Here is a 20,681-nt window from a genome sequence, read left to right on the forward strand (position 1 = left end):
CCAATAATGGTTATAATGGTTAAGAAATAATGTCAAGGGCTGGGGATGTGGCTCAAGCGGTAGCGCGCTAGCCTGTCATGCGTGCAGCCCGGGTTCGATCCTCAGCACCACATATAAACAAAGATGTTGTGTCTGCCAAAAACTAAATAATAAATATTAAAAATTCTCTCTCTCTCTCTCCCTCCTCTCTCTCTCTCTCTCTCCCTCTCTCTCTCTCTCTCTCTCTCTCTCTCTCTCTCTAAAAAAAAAAAAAAACTCTTTAAAAAACAAAAAAAAAAAGAAAGAAAGAAATAATGTCAAGTTTCCTATAAAAGCCACATGTAACCTCCACTTGGGCCCCAGAACTTTAGAGCACTAGCTTGTCTTAATCCACCCAGCATAAATAAACCTGAGTTCTCCAATCCTCCAGGGGTGCTTGGTCATTTGCTGTGTGTGATTTCCTTAACATTTCCTGGAGGCCCCAGGATGTTTGCCCACTGAAGCTACTGCTTCAGTAGCTTTGTGGAAACCCAACACAAAGAAAAGACCACCAACTCCAATTTTAAACAAATTAAAGCAAGCTGTATTTGCGTACACAAAGAGAGCTGATTAGCAGCTGTCTCTCCTAATATGGGCTAGAGACCAACCCCCCAGCTCTCCAAGAAAGAAAGACATTTTATAGTGCAAAAAGTTGCAAAGCGGGGTGGGGGGGGGTGTCTTGAGAGCTTACAATTAACAGGATTTTTTCAAGCATAATACAAAAATAGTAGGTTAATGATCTACATGGCTCAACATTTCAAGTTAGGGAGTAAATTCAAATCCCAACATCAGAATTTATGAGATGCTGCTGAGGTTTCAGAGAGGGTTGTTATCCAACAACCCTCTCTGAAAATCCAGGTATGGGTGAGTTCAAGGCATGGGCAGGCATTCCAAGTGAGTTTTAAAACATCAAAATATGGTCAGGCCAAATAGAAATCCTAATATTTTACAGAAAACAGAAATGAACTTTTTTAACTTTTTAAGATTGGGAGATGGCTCCAAATCTTAAGAGGGAATTAGGCTGGGTTTATCAGCTTGGCCCAACTGGAGGGAGTGAGCACCAAGACAGACTTGAGAGTACACTACCTGATGGATCCCTTTGAGAAACTGATGTGACTCCATTTTTGAAAATAGATAAATAACAGCAGCTTCTATCTCAGGGCCTGTCCTAAGGAAGGGGGCATTGTTATGCTCAAATTCGGGACCACAAAAGACCACCAGAGACCAAAATTGATGTAAGCAGCAAAGAGGTGTTTATTGCAAGCTAAGTGCACACAGCAACTGGTGACGCTGAGAGGCCTTGAGCCCAGGGTTTGCAGCAGTTTTATACACTCTTTGGGGAAGGCGGGGACTTCACATACATCATAGCATCTCTTAGCAAATCATCACACACCACAGGAAAATCAAACAACAACTCTAAAACATGACTAGCATATCAAGTGGTGGGAAAGAATCTGGAAAGGATTATTGGTTAGTTCAAGGGGTTGACACATTTAAAAATGATTGCTTTAAACTGTGAGGGTGTCATAAGGGGGGTACGTGCCAAGCTGCAGGGCTTCTAGTTTAGATATTGGTCACCACACCTAGGTGGGGGGCCATCTGGAATTTCAGATATTTTGATATCTTGGCCTATCTTAGGCAATCACCATGTGCAGCTTTTCCGAGAACTGTTTCCACAGAGCTTTTCTGTGGTATTTTCCTGACTTTGTGGTATTTTAGGATTTTTTGTGGTATTTTAGGACTGCAGTAGGTCAGGAGTTAAGTTTCAGAGCAAAATGAGGTCCCAAGTAGAATGAGGTTGCTTAGGTCTTTCAGGCGTAACCCTTATCCTTGGAAAAAACCCACAGAGCCTTTCTAGGCACATACCCACTCTGCTGAGAAGTTTGTCTGCAAATAACAGGAGAGATCTGCGGTGCCAGGTGTCCCTGACTCAGTCAGGCTAGGTAGGGACCCATAGAAACCCCCTAGCAACCACCAATCAGCATGAGACAGGGAAAATACCTGGGATACCAGATGACCCCCTAGTAGTTTATGGTGGTTGATAACATTTTGGGAAACCATGTAGTTTAACAGGTACACTCCTCATGGCTTAAACCAATCAGTTCAAATGAATTCCCCTCTTGTACTAACCAATACCCCTACCCAACTTTTCCTGCCAGTTAATGTGCTAATCAACATTAAGAGTTGTGGTGTGAAATATGATATGTCAAGAGCATTGTAATGTTTTGAGCAACCAATTAAAAAAAAAGTTCAATAAAGCACTGGGCGGGGGAAAAAAAAGAGAGAGAGTTGTTGTTAGATTTTCCTGTGGTATGGAATGATTTGCTGTGTGGTGTTGTGACGCATAGAATATCCCCCCAAAATCTATAAAATCTCACTGAACAAAGGACAGAGACTCACTCCCTGGGACTGCTGCGTTGGAAATGGCTGTGAGTCCAGGCTCAAGCTTGCAATAATGACTCTTGTGTGATTGCATTGGATTCAATAGCTCCTGGAAGTCTATTGGGGTCCCACAAATCTGGCATTACACCTTCAGCTGACACTTCAGTCCCCCAGGACTGCTGAACTTGTTGTGGTGTGAACTGATCAATATAATCAATAAGTCATAGATACAGGTTAAAGATTATAGGAATAAGGTAAGATAACAGGATAAGCAATAGTAATGAAGTGGCACCCCCTTTCTCCAAGAAAAGTTTTAACTGAGCCTATCCAGAAATCTTCACCCAGACTGATTTTAGGACTGTCAGTAAAAAAGTCTGTGCAAAAGAGTTCAATGTAGATAAACTTCCTGTTTTCATGTTACCCTGTTTACTTGGCCACTGGCCGAGAAGATACCAGCACTCCAGGTGCTGGACACCCCTTACTAGTTTTTCACAAACATATCCAGTATAGTACTTTGAAGAAATGTGCAAACAAGGCCTCTGGCCTTGAGCTGGGCTTCACAGAGATATCTACATTTTTAATATAAGAGAAGTTACCAATTGGGCTCCATGGTAACAGCTGGCAGGGGAAGGAAAGAGAGGGGAGGAGCAGCTCTCCCCTTCTCAGGTGCTGTCCTTAAAGGGTTAACTTGCCCAAAACATTGAAAGAAAAGGCTGCTTTTATGTGAACTTCTGAGCCCCTCCACTTACATGCTGGGTATAAAATTCTGAAACTCCCTAAACTTGGGGTTCAGGGGATTGATTGATTACAGCAAAAGCTGTGCCCTCTGAACCCAGCTGCAGCCAAATAAAACTGTTTCCTGCTATCTTCAGTGCCTTGCCTCATTTGTCCCTACAACAGTAAAACATAAGTTTATAGATAAGTTCATCAGGAATAAGCCTAAGTAATAGTAACAATAACATGTAACTGTAAGTCATAAGATTTAAGCCACAGGAAAAAGATACAGAACAGTGAAAGGTGATAAGTCAGTAAGCCAGTATATTTATAGATAAATGTAGGCTGATAGATTAGTATGGATAAAGATAAGGTTAAATCAATATAGTTGAAAACATTTGTATTAGCTTGATCATATAGACATAAGGCTTATAGATATCAGTAGTAAAATGATGAGTAAATGAGATAACTGCAAGCATCAAATAAGTTACTAATACTGGGATAGCGGGAATGGAGTCACTGTGGCTGTATGAACAAAAACTGTGGCTGCAGGGACTCTGTCTTAGCTTTTCTAGACTCCATCTTAGTTTTTCTATTACTACTCCTGTGAAGAGGGAACTGCATGACCCATTTCTGAGAAACAGAAACGAAAGCTGTCTGCTTTAAAAAAACAAAAAAAAAATGTTTTTCTGTACTTTGTATCCCACAGAATGTACCCAACTTAGGATATGGTGGTGGTTGTGGTGAGCTACATCCTGGGTTTGAGTACATTTTTGGGTCTACATGACTTTAAAATAGATTATTACCCCTGCTCAGCTGAAATTCAGGATACGGTTGTTTAACACTTGTTCTGACTGGAGATGTGATTAACCAACTCCCTTTTTTTTAGCTTCTGTAACTTGTTTGCTTGCATGATGCTGAGAAAAGTCCCTGAATTTTGTGTGTTTGTGTGTGTGTGTGTGTGTTTCATCCTTAAATTCCTGAGACCGAGGCCAGGAAATTGCTATTCTCCCACAGAGCATCAGTTTCTACCATGGGAGATAGTCCTTGGCCAGGTAAATAAAGCTCTCTTTTGTTTGAATTCTTCTGAGGTCACTCCCCATAACAAGCCCTAAGCAGACTCAGAGGAGGAACAGACCAACTCAACCAGGAACCATTAGCCACAGGATAAGGTATGTCCCAGGACCAGAGTCTGGCCTGTCCCTATGAACAGAAGGAGAGAATGATCAACTCTTGGAGCAGCATAAGTACACTCTAGGATGGTTTGGAGTGGAAATGCAGCTGTAAAGGAGAGGGTGGAAGAAAAATAGCTTGAGTACAGGCTGAGCTCCCAGGAAAGAGGGGAGACAAGGAAAACAATGTTAAAATTCTTAGAAGTAATATATAAATTCCTGAATGCATGTGATAGTGAGCATGAAACTATATATGGCTTCAAGGTATGTGCTATGGAGTCCAAGTGAGGCCTAACCTGTGGTTCCATGATGACTTTGTATGATATAATGGTAATTCACATCCTGTAATAGGACCTCTGACCAGGCCCAGGGTTTATATGGGTATGGTTTGCCTTCAACCAAGAAGCACCTAATTTCCTTTTGGATTGCATATTTTGTATGACTGACTCTTGTCTGTCTTGTAACACTGATACTGGGCAGAATGGAGGGGGGGGTGTCACTTTAAATCCAAGCTATGGAACATACAAGATTGTTTTCTCCTGAAAGATTCTGTTCTTTCAATAAGTTCCTTCCTAAATGGTTTTCTCCTCTCTCCAGATGGACACAGGGAAGAAAATGGAAAGATCTCAAATGCGCAAATTTTCTTTTTCTTAAAAAACTTTTATTCTGAGGATTTCACAGGCTCTCACATTCTTTAGATATCTGAGCTGACTCTAATCTGATCCAAAAGTACATTCTGTTCTGATAAAGTTGTTCTATGTGCACCCTTTCAAGAGTAGTTATGGCCATGTCATTTTTGTTTTAAGTCTTTGTCTTCTGAGCTCAAGTTTTTTTTTTTTTAATGATGAATTCACCCTTTCTTCTGAACCAATTAGTCTTGTTTTGTCTAACTGAAATTTATTGTCCTCTGTTTTTCTTTCCACTATCTTTATTCAGACGCCAGTTGCTCAAATATTCTAGAAAAAGAAAAAGATCTTCTCCTTTGAAGAGTCCTAAGCAGAAAAATAAATGGTAGTAAATCTGCCTCCACAAAGAACAAAAGGCCAGCTGAAACTTTGACTTCAGCATCAACCATGACTAACAAGACTTTATTCCTAGTATTCCCAACTTCCACAGGCACTATTTTAATTCCTAAGGGTGTCGCAATGGGCAAATGGTGCAACTTATGCAGTCAAGGGGGAGAAATTAAAGAATGTCCACGCACTTCTGCCCTTTTCAATGCTTTATTCACTCAAATCACAATACAATTTCACTCTGTAGGTTCTTAATCAAGAAAATTACAATCCTAATGCTAGGCACTGCAATAGACATAATCAATTCACAGCAAACAATTCTAGACTAATTCTAAGTACTGCAAACACACTTAATCATGACAGGCTCATGACAGACATTCCCTCTGCAAGCTAAGAACAAGTGTCAGATTAGGGCTGGGGATGTCGCTCGCCTGGCATGCGTGCGACCCGGGTTCGATCCTCAGCACCACATACCAACAAAGATGTTGTGCCCGCCAAGAACTAAAAAATAAATATTAAAAATTCTCTCTCTCTCTCTCTCTCTCTCTCTCTCTCTCTCTCACTCTCTCTTTAAGAAAAAAAAAAGTTTAAAAAAAAAAAGTGTCAGATTAAAAGTCTCAAGACTTAGACTCTAAGTCCAGCAGATACACACTCACTCAGACCATGGTGATCAGATCAGGAACCAAGGCAGGCTTCTCCTCGGGTGGAGCTGACAGCTTGTTGAGGAAGTCATCGTAGGGAGAAGTCCTTTTCTCACTAGTGTCAAGAGGCTGCTGTAGAGTTTGAGAGTGGTGAGGAACATGCAGAATATCAACCAGATGAGAAGAGTTAGGATGTCCGTCCAGGTCCTCATCAGGCTCTCAGGCTTGTGTGCATCAGTGTTGGCTGGCTGAATGTCTGTTCATTTGCTCCATCATTTATACTGAATTTTGGAACTTCTGACCACCCTTTCAATTCCTATCAGTTGTTACCAGATTTCTCAGTGACGTCATTCATCCTGAGGTTACAGCAACTGGTCTGGTGGTCCCCACCCTGATTTTCTTGCTTTTCACTCTTATCAGGGCCAGGGCAACATGCCAGAGACTTCACTGAGTTTGTCAGGGTGGGGAGAACTTACTTGTTTGTGCCTGAAGGCCATACTAGAGGGTTCAGTAGGTGTGCCTGGTGAGACTGAAGGTTTCAAACTATAGTTTTAAAATGGAGTTGCTTAGGCTAAGGCCTAAGGCCCATCCTTACAAAGAGCTAAATCTGACAATCTATTATAATAAATCCTTATAGCTCTTGTATCCTACCTATGGAAGTCATATCTAGCAAAAAGCTATAAAATCTTTGTTTTCTGCTAATCTTCATATATATGGGTGCACAGCTGTGTATTGTGTGCTGTATCTACATGTAGGCTTGTGTCTATATATTATGTACATGGTTCCAAAAATTAGCATATAAAGAGCCCTCATAAAATTAAAAGAATGGATCCAAATACCTTTCAGTTCATATGACTTAAAATAGTTAAAAAGATAAAGATTTTAAAACATCTTTGAAATTACTAACCCACACATTTTTTCCTAGGTGATTAGCCAATAAAGGGTGTTGTTTTCTATAAAATGTTTAAAGTGTAATGTTCATTGCTTCTGGGATTTTTTCTTCAACAGAAAAAGATGGCTTAAAATATTAACTAAAAACTTGGTTTTCATAAGTTAAAAATGGGTAAATCAGATTTAATATAAATATAAATATATTTAATATAAATTTATAAACATTTATAAATTTTTAAAAATTGTTGGTCAGTGGAAAGACAGTTTAGATTGCTTTGTTTATGGATCATCACTAAAAGCAAGGTGATTAAGGTTTAAAATTCTACTTTCATATATTGGATTTAAGAAGATGATTTAATGCTGTTGTTTTATTTGGACATAGTAAGCCTTCTGTATTCTGACTCAAACTTTAGGCTTCCTAAAGGCCAATGCTCAAAGACTTCTGACTCCAAGAATAATGCCAACAATGAAAGAGAAGGAGAATCTGAGGCAGCTGCAGTGGCTCCCACTTCTCCACATGCCCTGTGTCCATCACTATCCATATTAAGGAAAAATTTGTATGTGCTAGTTTGTCTATTTTAAATGTTCCTGATAGACCCAGCCTGATTTTCTCTTTAAATTGGGAGCCATCTCGCCACAAAGCCATGAAAAGATAATTTCAGCTTTACTATAAATTACTGCAAATTCTGAACTAGCTTGGAATGCCTGCCCTGCCTTGAACTCACCCATGCCTTGCTCTCTGACCAGATAGCAGCCCTCTCTGAAACTTTAGTGATGCCTCATAAATCTTGGCCTTCCCTTGCCAGATAACGACCTTCTCTGAGGCTCTAATGACCTTCATAAATTCCGATGCCAGGGCCAGCAAAAATGTTATGCTCGTCAGAATTTTGTTATCTGTAACCCCCCCTTTGTGTAACTTTCTGGGCTATAAAACTAGGCTGCAGGAAAGCTGAGGCTGCTGTCTTGTTCCTGTGGTTTTGGGTGGGAAAGGCAGCCCAGCCGGTCAAAATAATAAGCTTGCTTTAATTTGATTTTAATTGGAATCAGTGGTCTTTTCTTGCATCCTGGTCTAACAGTTCCCATCTGTCAGTACTGGTTTTAGTGATCCACTCTTGTCTGTTTTTCCTATCTTTTACTGGCCCTTTAAGACATAGGCCATACTACATTAATCTCACCAGTAGTGTCTTGGAAACATTTTTGACTGAATGGGCTATCTATAGTATGGACCTGTTTAAGAGAAAGATGTTTCACTATAACAAATCTGGCCTTTAAATGGTTTTATGGATAATTATAAAGTCTTACAGTTGGGGTTTGTCATTAGTATATATAAAGTATATAGAAGATTCCATACAGATATTTGTCCAGTTATATGATAAGGAGTCTGAACAGTCAGGAACTAAGTTGAGGGTGCCAAAGGCAGTGTCTCTATTATGCAAGGATAGCAGAACACCAAAAGAAGGGGTTACAAAAGAGTTGAATCCTTTTAATCCAGTGCTGGCAGTCCCAACACTGTTTCTCAGCCTGGCCCAGGCAGCTGCAGATCACCTCACTGGAGCCTCTTTCACTAGATAGCAATATGACTGGTATGAGGAAAAAGGGCCCCAAAAAGGAGACTGGGTACAATTGATGGTGAAAAACTCATTAAAGTTGATGACATTATGATAATGATAAGGGAGACACGTAAGGACCAAATATCCTGTGCTCCAATCCTTGAATGAAACCTCTGAAAAAGATTAAGGCACAATTTTTGTATATGCTAGATTGTCTGATTCCTCTCCCAGGATGAAATTTTTTGTGTAAATTAGGCATAGAAAACTGCTGCGCCCCTCCCCTGACTCAGGCAAAGGCAAGGCCCTACTGAGATGGATGGCGCAAGGCGTCCATCCTCTGGAGGAGTGCAGTATGTTTCTGGGAATGGGCTGGTTTGTTTTTGTATTCCTTTAATAAGTATAGTTGCAATTTCTCATATGACCATTAAGTATGAAGGAAAAACATGACTTTCCCAATTAATGCAACTACTTCTAAAGAATAGATCTGTTTGCTCTAAATGCAATGATTCAGCTGTGGAGTGTAAATTGTTAATGTCTAATGAAAAACTCCCTGTATTCCTGTCAAGGAAGTTTTTGAGAAATTAAATTAAAATCTAGAGAAAAAAAATTAATGTTAAGAAGACAGATAAGTGCTTAGTACTGGGCAACTTGTTCTTGTTCCTGTGCACAATGGTTTGTGCTCTTACTCTTGTTTGATTAAAATTAATAACAAGTCAACCACTTGCCGTAACCATGGCACCGGTTCCAGTCAGTAAGTCAAGAAAGAATAGTCAAGGTGTAGGCCAATAGTTGGGACATTTCTAACTATTATTAAAAGTTAACTAAGCAGAAACAGCTCAAAGCAAAACTCGAACTGAAAGGAAAAATGCTTGCTTATGCATAAGCCAAGATACATTCTTCTATTCTAATTGTAGCTACGTAATATTTTGTTTCTTTGAATAATGATTTCTGTTTTGTAACCACAAAGTACTGTGAGCCTCCCAAAATGAAAAGTATATATGATCAACTTCACAAGTAAAGACTGGGATCAACACCTTCACTTTGGTGTCTGTGTTGTTTCTCCATCCCCCTTTTGCCGACTCCTCACCATCCGTTCGTCTCCTGAGACCCCCTGTTGGAGCTGGACTCTGACAGAAAACATTCATAAAGATTGTTTCAGAATATAAGTTTTATTTTTTTTATTGTTGGTTGTTCAAAACATTACATAGTTCTTGATATATCATATTTCACAGTTTGATTCAAGTGGGTTATGAACTCTCATTTTTACCCCGTATACAGCTTGCAGAATTACATCAGTTATACTTCCATTGATTTACATATTGACATACTCATGTCTGTTGTATTCTGCTGCCTTTCCTATCCTCTACATCCCCCCTCCCCTCCCCTTCCCTCCCCTCTTCTCTCTCTACCCCCTCTACTGTAATTCATTCCTCCCCCTTGTATTATTTTTTCCCTTTCCCCTCACTTCCTCTTGTATGTAATTTTGTATAACCCTGAGGATCTCCTTCCATTTCCATGCAGTTTTCCTTCTCTCTCCCTTTCCCTCCCACCTCTCATCCTTGTTTAATGTTGGTCTTCTTCTCGTGCTCTTCTTCCCTAGTCTGTTCTTAGTTACTCTCTTTATATCAAAGAAGACATTTGGCATTTGTTTTTTAGGGCTTGGCTAGCTTCACTTAGCATAATCTGCTCTAATGCCATCCATTTCCCTCCAAATTCTATGATTTTGTCATTTTTTTAATGCAGAGTAATACTCCATTGTGTATAAATGCCACATTTTTTTTTATCCATTCGTCTATTGAAGGGCATCTAGGTTGGTACCACAGTCTTGCTATTGTGAATTGTGCTGCTATGAACATCAATGTAGCAGTGTCCCTGTAGCATGCTCTTTTTAGGTCTTTAGGGAATAGACCGAGAAGGGGAATAGCTGGGTCAAATGGTGGTTCCATTCCCAGCTTTCCAAGAAATCTCCATACTGCTTTCCAAATTGGCTGCACATAAGTTGGTCTGAAACTGAAAAAGATAAAGGAAAGTTATAGATATGGAAATATATTTTTGGTATGGAAAATGAGAAGGTAAAAGAAACATTTTTGGATCAGAGGGTGTTTTGTCTGGTAAAGTAATATTCTTGTGAAAAAGTGGAAAAACTAAGTATGTAACAAGTTGTAGAACATCTAAATAAGTTACACAAGGTTTGTGAAGGGTAAATGTCAAAAAGTTTGTGTGTGACTAAGTTGGATATAATTAGCACAATAAGTTATTTAATGTTTTTAGTGTACTGATATGAACCAGAATTTTATTCTCTGTGTATTAGAGTAACAAGGGTTTCCTAAAACATTGGCCTGGTCTTTCTGGGTGTGATGGTGCACACCTGTAATCCCAGCAGCTAAGGAGGCTGAGATAAGAGAATTGTAGGTTCAAAGCCAGCCTCAGCAGTAGTGAGGCACTAAGCAACTCACTGAGACCCTGTCTCTAAATAAAATACAAATAGGTATGGGGATGTGATTCTGTGGTTGAGTGCCCCTGAGTTCAATCCCCAGTCCCCCTCCCCCCCAAAAAAATGGTCTGCTCTTATCTAACAAGATAATTTCTTGTGTCTGTTGGGTTTTATTTGGGAAAACTACTCTTAAAAAGATTAACATTTGTACAACTCTGGTTAAACAACTGTCATTTTAGAGTATTATGCTACACTGCAGATTCTAAATTCTTCTTTAAAACCTAAATTTTGCTAATATAAGAACATCAGTATAATTGTGGTGCTGTTCCTGGTTTCTTTGTATACTAGATGTATTGATATCTTCCAAATATACAGATCTTTAAAATATAAAGCTTAGAACATTTTACCAAGCTGGTATTCTTCAAATTAAAGTTTAAAGTAAAGGTTTGGAATTATAAAAATTGGGTTTCTTAGTTCATAGCATTATATGAACTAAATATGTTCTTACTCTTGTTAAGTTCATTTTGTATTTTCCTTGTAAACATTATAACTATTGTCTGTTAGTGCCTTGCAGAAGTACAGCTTCTAATACAACAACCTAAGTTAATTTAAGATAATAAGCCATCACCTATAGGACAGACAGGATATAAGGCTGTCTTCCAATACTAATACTAACCCCAATTAAATAAAATACAAATAGGGGTAAATAACTGTAAAACCCAGTACTCCTACTTTAAGAATGGTAAAACTGGCTTGCTAGATGTTTAAAACCAACACTTGGGAGGAAAAATTAAGGAAATAAAAGGGCCAATATTTGGCTCTTACCTTCTGAGGTCAGCTTGAACCTAGGGAACAAGAGGGCTTTTCTAAGGGTTTTGCAACTATGAGCCACATGACCTCCTGATCAGAGGGATCAATGAGACCCTAGAGAACAGGAAGCCAACCAGTGCACATGCTGCAAAGAGGAGTGTCATTGGAAAGGATTATGTCTCTTATGCTTCCAAGGGAAGCAAGACCCTGACCCAGCCTGGCAGTTGGAACAACTGGTAGGAGAAAGCTAAAGGAGCAAAGAGGCTTTTCCCAATTTTGCAAGAGTGACCCCCTAAGGAATTTCAGCTGACTCAATAGATAGATACATAGGAACAGGTAAATTTTGATCAACTTGGTCACTTGGAAAGAAAGTTATAACCAAAGCACAGCCATATCTGGGCATTTAAAAGAAAAAAACAATAGTTCTTTTAATGAAACTTAAGATGTACATTTGTGTCAGCCCCACCAAGAGTAAGGATATGAAAGAAGGATTCATATTTTTCTTCTTAACACAGAGATGACACTCATGAAAAAGCTGTATTACAAAACTAGATGGCTTTGTATATTCACATTACAGCTCATGGTGGCACTTATGCCATCAGACTAAATGTTGTGTTTACATCCCTGACAATGATGTGACAATTTAACATTTTAGTTAAATGATTTACATTTTCAAAGATTTACATTTTCAAATAGATGCTATGTCCTCACCTGTTTCATCCTGGGATCAACTTGTTAGCTCATGGTTTTCTGACACTTCCTGCTGGAAGAAACTGTTAATATCTATAGTCATTATTATATCATTGGTGTATGATTATTGTTGTATCAATCTTTGTCCAATACCTATGTCTTCTTGTTTTTTTCATAGAACATCTGCCTCCCAGATGCCTTTAACCTGTTTCTACTAAACCAGAGAATTACTCGTGGTCTCCTGGACAAAACCTACTTATAATCTGAAGCATTTAACTGAGAGATAACAAGGATGGGAGATACATATCCTGTAGGCCTATGCACTTAATCAGCAGGAAATAGCTGTTGATTATAATTGTTCTTTATTCCCTATGATTCAGGGTCTCTAATTCATGAGGGGCAAATTTCCTTAACTCATAGCAAGAAGATCTAGAACCAGGTTGAGAAACTGTGCTGGGACTGTCATCACTGCATTTAAAGAATTTAAATCTTTTTTTTAACCCTTTCTTCTGGTGTCTTGCTATCCTTGCACATGATAGACAGTAACTACTTGCACCCTCAGCTTAGTTTATGACTCCTTATTATGCAGCTGCATAAATGCCTTTATATATAGAATCTCTTCCATATGTTTTACCTTTGACAGACCAACTCCAACTGCAAGATTGTATGATAATCCAGAAAAATCATTCAAAGTCCTCATCTTTCTCTTATACATGCTAATACCTTTAGGTGGCACATTCAGCCAAGATCTTTTTTTCCAGGAGATCACCAATAAGATCAACATAGCATGGTCCATTTCTCAAAGGGCCAGTAACACATTTATAAAAGGAAAAGAAAAAGATACACAGAGGCAGATAAACTAAAGAGAATCCATGAAACCATGGCTGACAGATGGGATCCTTTAAAACAGAGAGAGCTGCACATACAGAATTTCTTCCACTTATATTACATCTGACAAATCAATTCCAACTGCAATTTTCTACAATAATTCAGAAAAACATTCAAAGTCCAAATTTTTTTATAGTAAAACATCTTTTTCTTAGTCTTATATTTATAGATGACCCATTCAGCCAAGATCTCTCTTCTCAAGAGACCAAAGAGACTAACAGTGGGCCAGCCATGGTAGTGCACACCTGTAGTCCCAGAGGCTCAGGAGGTTGAGGCAGGAAGATCTTGAGTACAAAACCAGCCTCAGCAATGGCAACTCAGTGAGATTCTGTTTCTAAATAAGATACAAAATAAGACTGGGGATGTGGCCCAGTGGTTGAGTGCTCCTGAGTTCAGTCCCCAGTACCAAAATAAAAACAACACAGAGACAAACAAGGGGGAATTTATTTTTTTTTTGAGAATTTTAATATTTATTTTTTAGTATTTGGCAGATACAACATCTTTGTTTGTATGTGGTGCTGAGGATCCAACTTGGGCCGCACACATGCCAGGCAAGCGCGCTACCGCTTGAGCCACATGCCCAGCCCCAAGAGGGAATTTCTAAACCCAAGGAGACCACCAGTAAGATCAACATAGCATGATCCATTTCTTAAAGGGCCAATAACTCATTTTAAAAAGGAAAAGAAAAAGAAACACAGAGACAGACAAACCAGAGAGGATCCATGAAACCAACAAACAGATAAGAATCTAAAATAGACCAGATAGGAGCAAGTATCCCTAGATTATAAAGTTCCACTTAACTATGACTCCTATACCAGGTGTACCACAGATGTCCCTGCAAAGAGGAACCACATATGTGGAATCAAGGATCTTGGTGTGCACACTGAGGTCTTACCAGATGGCCAAGATTGTCTCAACTTTACTGAATTCAGTTTCCTTTTTTTTCAAAGTGGACCAAAATGGAGCAACATGTACCATTCAGGGAGAGAAGGTGGAAGTTCCCCAAAGCAAAAGGAGCTTCAGCAATTGCTGGGATGCTTTAACCTGAGGCAAACTCATCCATCTCCTAACTCTCCTACAGTTAGGCTCTCAAGTTTACCAGCCACCTTGCATCCTCAGCATGTAAGTGGGGTTTCTTGGAGAGCCAAGCCTGCCCTCCAAAATGCCAGAGCAGGGCCTGCTCTTGGGTGCCACTGGGGTACCAAATTTGTTACCAAAAACTGGGTACTTGTCCCCACTACCAGTCCAATAATGAAGACATCTTTTGAGAAAAAGGAGAAATCTTATTGTTTTGCTAGCAAAGGAGAAACATAGGGAACTCCTGTCCTAGAAGCTGTGATTCTGCCCATCTCAGGGAATAGGGAGTTTAGTTTTGTTTTTTAATTGTTAGTTAGTTAGTTAGTTAGTTGTAGATGGACACAATACATTTATTTGTTTGTTTATTTATTTATTTATTTTTATGTAGTGCTGAGGATTGAACCCAATGCCTCATATGTGGTAGGCAACTGTTCTACCACTAAGCTACAACCCCAGCCCAGAACAGAGAGTTTTTTGTTGTTGTTTGGTTGGTTTGTTTTTGGTACTGGGAATTGAATCCAGAGGCATTCAACCAGTAAGCCACACCTCCAGCCCTATTTTTGTATTTTTATTTAGATACAGGGTCCACAGAGTTGCTAAGCACTTCACCATTGTCATTGCTGAGGCTGGCTTTGAATTCCAGATCCTCTAGCCTTAGCCTCCAGAGTCACTGGGATTACAGGCTTGAGTCTGGCAGAATAGGAAGTTTTTAAAGAGGCGATTCAAAGGCTACATTCAATGTGTTCTCAGTTCTAAGTTGCAATTCACTTATTATTCAGGAAATGGTAATTTCTGATATCTTCTGGTGCCACCCCTAAAATCTGAATTACTTTGTACCTGTGGTTGGTGTGTGCTCAAGGACAGATAAATCTGCCTAGGATGGGGAAGAAAGGTAAACCTGTTTCCCCGAGATTTGGGAGGGGAAGATATTAGGAAGGAGTAGGAAAAGAGGAGAAACAAACATGTCCATTTAAAAAATGTCACAGTGGCACAGCAGTAAGGGCTATATTCAAAGCAGAAAGTGGACTACTGTTACATGTTGGTAATTGGAGTACCAGCCTAAAGTAAATCTGCATAATTTCCAAATTGTCAACTACTTGGCAGGCTCCAAAGGCAGATTTGGTGCCAATGTTAAGTAGTGAGTTTTTCATTTTGCCAGAGTGCAAACTCTAGTAAGAGCAATAACTTCCACAACATGAATTGATTTTATAGTGGGCAGAGTATGCCTCAAGGGTTTCATGTAGGGTATTATTGTCTTTTTTCTCTAAAAATTCTCTTCAAAAGCCATTGCACAATAGAAATAATCTGAGTTATCTATAGAGATATCATGAGAGATCCTCTTCCTTCAAAACCATTTCTGTAACTATGTGTCAATCCTATGGAGTGTATAAGGTCCTTGCTAATCATCTGGATGGCCATCTTAAGTGACAGCTGCCATTTTAAGGAAAAAGTTTTGCTTTCCCACTCAAGGTCTTTTCTGAGAAAGGCTCACCACTTCCTCATACCAACCCAAACCTTAACCAGCCTCATTAGGACCCACCACGCTCTGATTCCTGAGCCTCCCCCATTAAAGTTCCAGAAGTCAAGCCTATTTTGCCTCTCTCTCCTATAGAGAGATGGCCTTCATTTGTCAGCTCTGACAAATAAACTGTCATGTATATCTCTGCCTGGTCTCCATCTGTTATGCTTGAATTTGAGACCCCCAAAAGACCATCAGAGACCAAGATCAATGTAAGCAGCAAAGAGGTGTTTATTGCGAACTAGCTCCATCCTCCGCACACACAGCAACTGGTGACGCTGAGAGGCCCCAGCTCAGGGTTTACAGCAGTTTTATACACTCTTTAGGGAAGGCAGGGACTTCACATAGCATCTCTTAGCAAATCATCACACACAGAGGGAAAATCATAAAACAACTCTAAAACATGATTAGCACATTCATTGGTGGGAACAAGTTGGGTAGAGGTGATTGGCTAGTACAAGAGGGAGATTTGTTTGAACTAATTGGTTTAGGTCACGAGGGAAGTACATGCTGAACTCATGGTTTCCCAACATATTATCAACCACCATAAACTATTGGGAGGGTCATCTGGCATCCCGGGTATTTTCCCTGTCTTTTTTTTTTTTTAGAGAATTTTTAATATTTATTTTTTAGTTCTCGGCGGACACAACATCTTTGTTGGTATGTGGTGCTGAGGATCGAACCCAGGCCACACGCATGCCAGCTGAGCGCGATACTGCTTGAGCCACATCCCCAACCCTTTTCCCTGTCTCTTGCTGATTGGTGGCTGCTAGGGGGTTGCTATGGGTCTCCACCTACCCTGACTGAGTCAGGGACACCTGGCACAGCAAATCTCTCCTGTTATTTGTAAGTAAACAACTCGGTAGGGTGGGTATGTGCCTAGGAGTGCTCTGTGGGTCTTTCCAAGGACAAGGGTCACACCCCCTTCCTTGGACAGGCTTTGCTTTGAGATAGAGGCTGGTTTTTCACATCTTTCATTTCTCACTTACCCATTTCTCTTCCTTGCATTCCCTTCAGAGTGAAATAGGTATCTCCATCATCAGGGAGGGATAGCAGTATAGCTAAAGTGTTACAATGACAATTTAAAGAGTTAAAGATGCAAGCCTCTAATCCCAGCTGCTTGGGAGGCTGAGGCAGGAGGATTCTGAGTTTAAAGCCAGCCTCAGCAAGAGTGAGGTGCACAAAGCAACTCAGTGAGACCCTGTCTCTAAATAAAATACAAAACAGGACTGAGGATGTGGCTCAGTGGTAGAGTGCCCCTGAGTTCAATTCCCAGTACTGGAAAAAAAAAAAAATACTGAGCAGAGTTTAATCACTGTCATAGGTCAGTTATGAGGTGTTCCCCAAAAGCTCATGTAGAAGACAATGCAAGAAAGTTTAGAAGTGACATGATTGGGTTATGAGAACCTTAACCTATTCAGTGATCTGCTTGAATGAATTAACCTGGTAGTAACTGGCAAGTAGGGTGTGGCTATAGGAGGTGGATCACTGGGGGTATGCCTTTTAGAGCTTATATTTTGTCCTTGATGAGTGAGAAGTCTCTCTGCTTCCTGGTGGCCATGTCCTGAGCTGCTTTCCTCCATCACAGTCTTCTGCCCTGATGTTCTGCCTCACCTTAGGCCCAGAGCAATGAAGCCGGCCATCTATGGAATAAAACCTCTGAACCCATGAACTCTAAAATTGTTCTTGTCAGGTCTTATGGTCACCATGATGAAAAGGCTGACCTTCATTATAAACCAGGGTACTGTATATTAGCATGAATTGAGGTGAGAATGGAGACTGGACTTGGTACCACAAGGAAGGGAGGGAATACAAAGGAGTTCATGGCACTTAGCACTTAAGTCTTTTTTTTTTAAAACCAGGGATTAAATGCAGGGGAGCTTCACCACTTACCCACATCCCCAGCCCTTTTTGAAGGATATGAAAAATAATAACCCCCAGGAAGAAAGAAGAACAGTATAACTGGTATGTTCATTCACCCTCTCCCAGGGACAACTTTTTTTTTTTTTTTTTTTAGTGCTGGGGATTGAACCCAGGATCTTGTGCACTTGAGGCAAACACTCCACCAACTGAACTATGTCTCCAGCCAAAGAATGGGTTTTAAATTTTGCATCTGTTCCTGATTTGGGCTTTGAACTTACACAACTGTTCCCCATGACTTCCCAACTGAGACATTTTACAATTGATTCAAATCTCATTTGTTATAAATCAAATCTCACTTAAACTCTATAAAAATCAGACTTCTCCTGTAATCAAAATTGCCATTTTCTCTCCTGGAAATGTTTCATTCTGCTGCTTAATAAAGAAAACTTGCTGATCCATTGAGGTCTGTTCCCCATTTCAGTTATTTTTGCCTTCACTTTTTATATTTTATTTAGAAACAGGATGTGAATATATTGATTAGGCCTAGCTAAATTGCTGAGGCTGGCTTTGGACTCATGATTCTCCCACCTCAGCCTCCTGAGCCATTGGGACTCTAGGCATGGACCACTACACTTGGTACCACTTAAGTCTTGAACAAATTGATGGATTTGATTTCTGTCCAAATCAAAATTTTCTTCTTTACTAGCAAGATTTGAATTATGAGGTGAAGAAGTAAAAACAAAAACATGCTGTTGAACAAGGGAATCCAAGGGTAGGGGTTGAAACTCCATGGTAGTGCACTTGCCCAGCACATGAGGCTCCAGGTTTAATGCTCAGTAATACACACATACAACAGACAGAGAAAAAGAGAAGAGAGAATGAATCTGGTTTAGGTACCTTGTCTTGTTCTACATCTTAGGAGAGGGGATGCTGGACTAAGATAGGATAAAAAAAAATTAAGGATGAGCATAAAGGACACCAACAGGGAAGGAAAAAAGAAATTAGTTTTAACTCTTTTTTTTTTTTTTTTCTGGTATTGGGGATTGAACCCAGGGGCAGTCTACCACTGAGCTCCAATCCTCAGCCCTTTTTATTTTTTTCAGAGAAGATCTCACTATGTTGCCCAGATTGGCCTGAAATTTTCAATCCTTCTGCCTCAACCTCCAGAGTAGCTGGGATTGCAGGCATATACCAACATTTTAAAACTAAGAAACTCCAAACACCCTTTCCTTTAGTCCCCATTCCTATTTTCCTCCAGACATAAATTCTTTAAAAACCCATTAATCTCTTTGTAGCAGCACAATTCACAATTCACAATAGACAAGTTAGGGATCAGCCTGAGTGTCCCTCAATAGATAAATGGATAAGGAAAGGTGGTATATATATATATATATATATATATATATATATATATATATATATATATATATATACACAGTGGAGTTTTATTCAGTCATAAAGAAGAATGAAATTATATCATTTGCAGGAAAATGGATGGAACTGGGGAGCATCATGTTGAGCAAGATAAACCATACTCAGAATGTCAAGGGTTGTATGTGGAGGCTAGAGAGAAAAAAATATTTAAAGTGGCATCATAAAAATAGAAGGGAGACAAGTAAAGTGGAGAATGGGGATCAGGGGAAGAGAGGAGAGGAAAAGGGGAGATAGTGAGGAATGAGAATGATCAAATTATGTCATGTGCATGTACAAATATATTCACAATGAATCCCACTATTGTAGTGTAATTATAATGTGCCAATAAAAAAGAAAAAAATTTAGAGTATTGTGAGTCTAGTAGATTAGTGCCTAAATATGCTGCTAGCTTACATGACATATTTTTTTTCAGACTAAATAAAGCCAAAAAAATATATTGTTAGAGATTTAAGATTATGGGTGTATTCCAGACATTTTCTGTTGACTGGATGATGCTAACATAAAGACCCTGAAGAGAGCTAAACTATTAAGAACCACCCTGTGCTCCATGATTAAAAAAAAAAAAAAAAGAATTGAACTCACCATGCTGACATCATAGTCACATACTTCCCATATAAGATTTCCTTTAAAAGGAAGAGTCTATAACCCCCAAAGCACATCTTACTCTCAAGCACCCCTATTCCTTCTCCCTTTGGGTATCTTGCTGGATTGCTTGCTTTTCTAAATAAATCTTTGCTTATGCCTTTCTTGATGCATGCTAAAATTCTGCGTCATAAACCATAAAATTGTTATGGTGGTGCACGCCTGTAATCTCAGAGGCTCAGGAGGCTAAGGCAGGAGGATTGTGAGTTCAAAGCCAGCCTCAGCAACTTAGCAAGGCCCTAAGCAACTCAGTGAGACAAATAGCTAGAATCTCTCCCTGACCCCCTGCAATGACTAGGAAGTACCTCAACTAAATGCTGATATTCAAGGCCAAATGGGAGCAATTTTAAAAGCTTTCTCTCTTAAGATAAACTGGCCTAAGGTTGAATTAAATACTCAGAAGGAGGGAGACAACTCAAGGCCTTTGTTTCAAGATTTATAGGAGTTTTTCATAATACACTGCATTATATCCTGATGCACCTGAGCACAAAAATCTAATTTCTGCCCTGGTCAGGAATTTACTTCCTGATATAAAGAGACAAATTCAGAACAATATAGGTGTCTAAGATGTTCTGTCTCTTTAAAATCATGATAGAAGAAAGTGCACAACTCTTTGAAACTGAATGGCTTACAAAAAAACAAGAGGAAGCGGGGAAAGGAATGAAAATCTACAATTCTTGCTTTGCAAATAGAATCTTAATAGAAGCAAAGGAATAACTCTAAAAAGGAATCAAAGGGAGCTGGGCACAGTGGTGCATGCCTGTAATCCCAGGGGCTCTGGAAGCTGACAAATGTGAATTGGGAGTTCAAAGCCAGCCTCAGCAACAGTGAAGCACTAAGCAACTCAGTGAGACCTTTAAATACAATAACAAAAATAGGGCTGAGGGTGTGGCTCAGTGCCCCTGAGTTCCATCCTCAGTACCAAAAAAAAAAAAAAAAAAGA

Source organism: Ictidomys tridecemlineatus, chromosome 8, assembly GCF_052094955.1.
Source record: "Ictidomys tridecemlineatus isolate mIctTri1 chromosome 8, mIctTri1.hap1, whole genome shotgun sequence".
Taxonomy (NCBI): Eukaryota; Metazoa; Chordata; class Mammalia; order Rodentia; family Sciuridae; genus Ictidomys; species Ictidomys tridecemlineatus.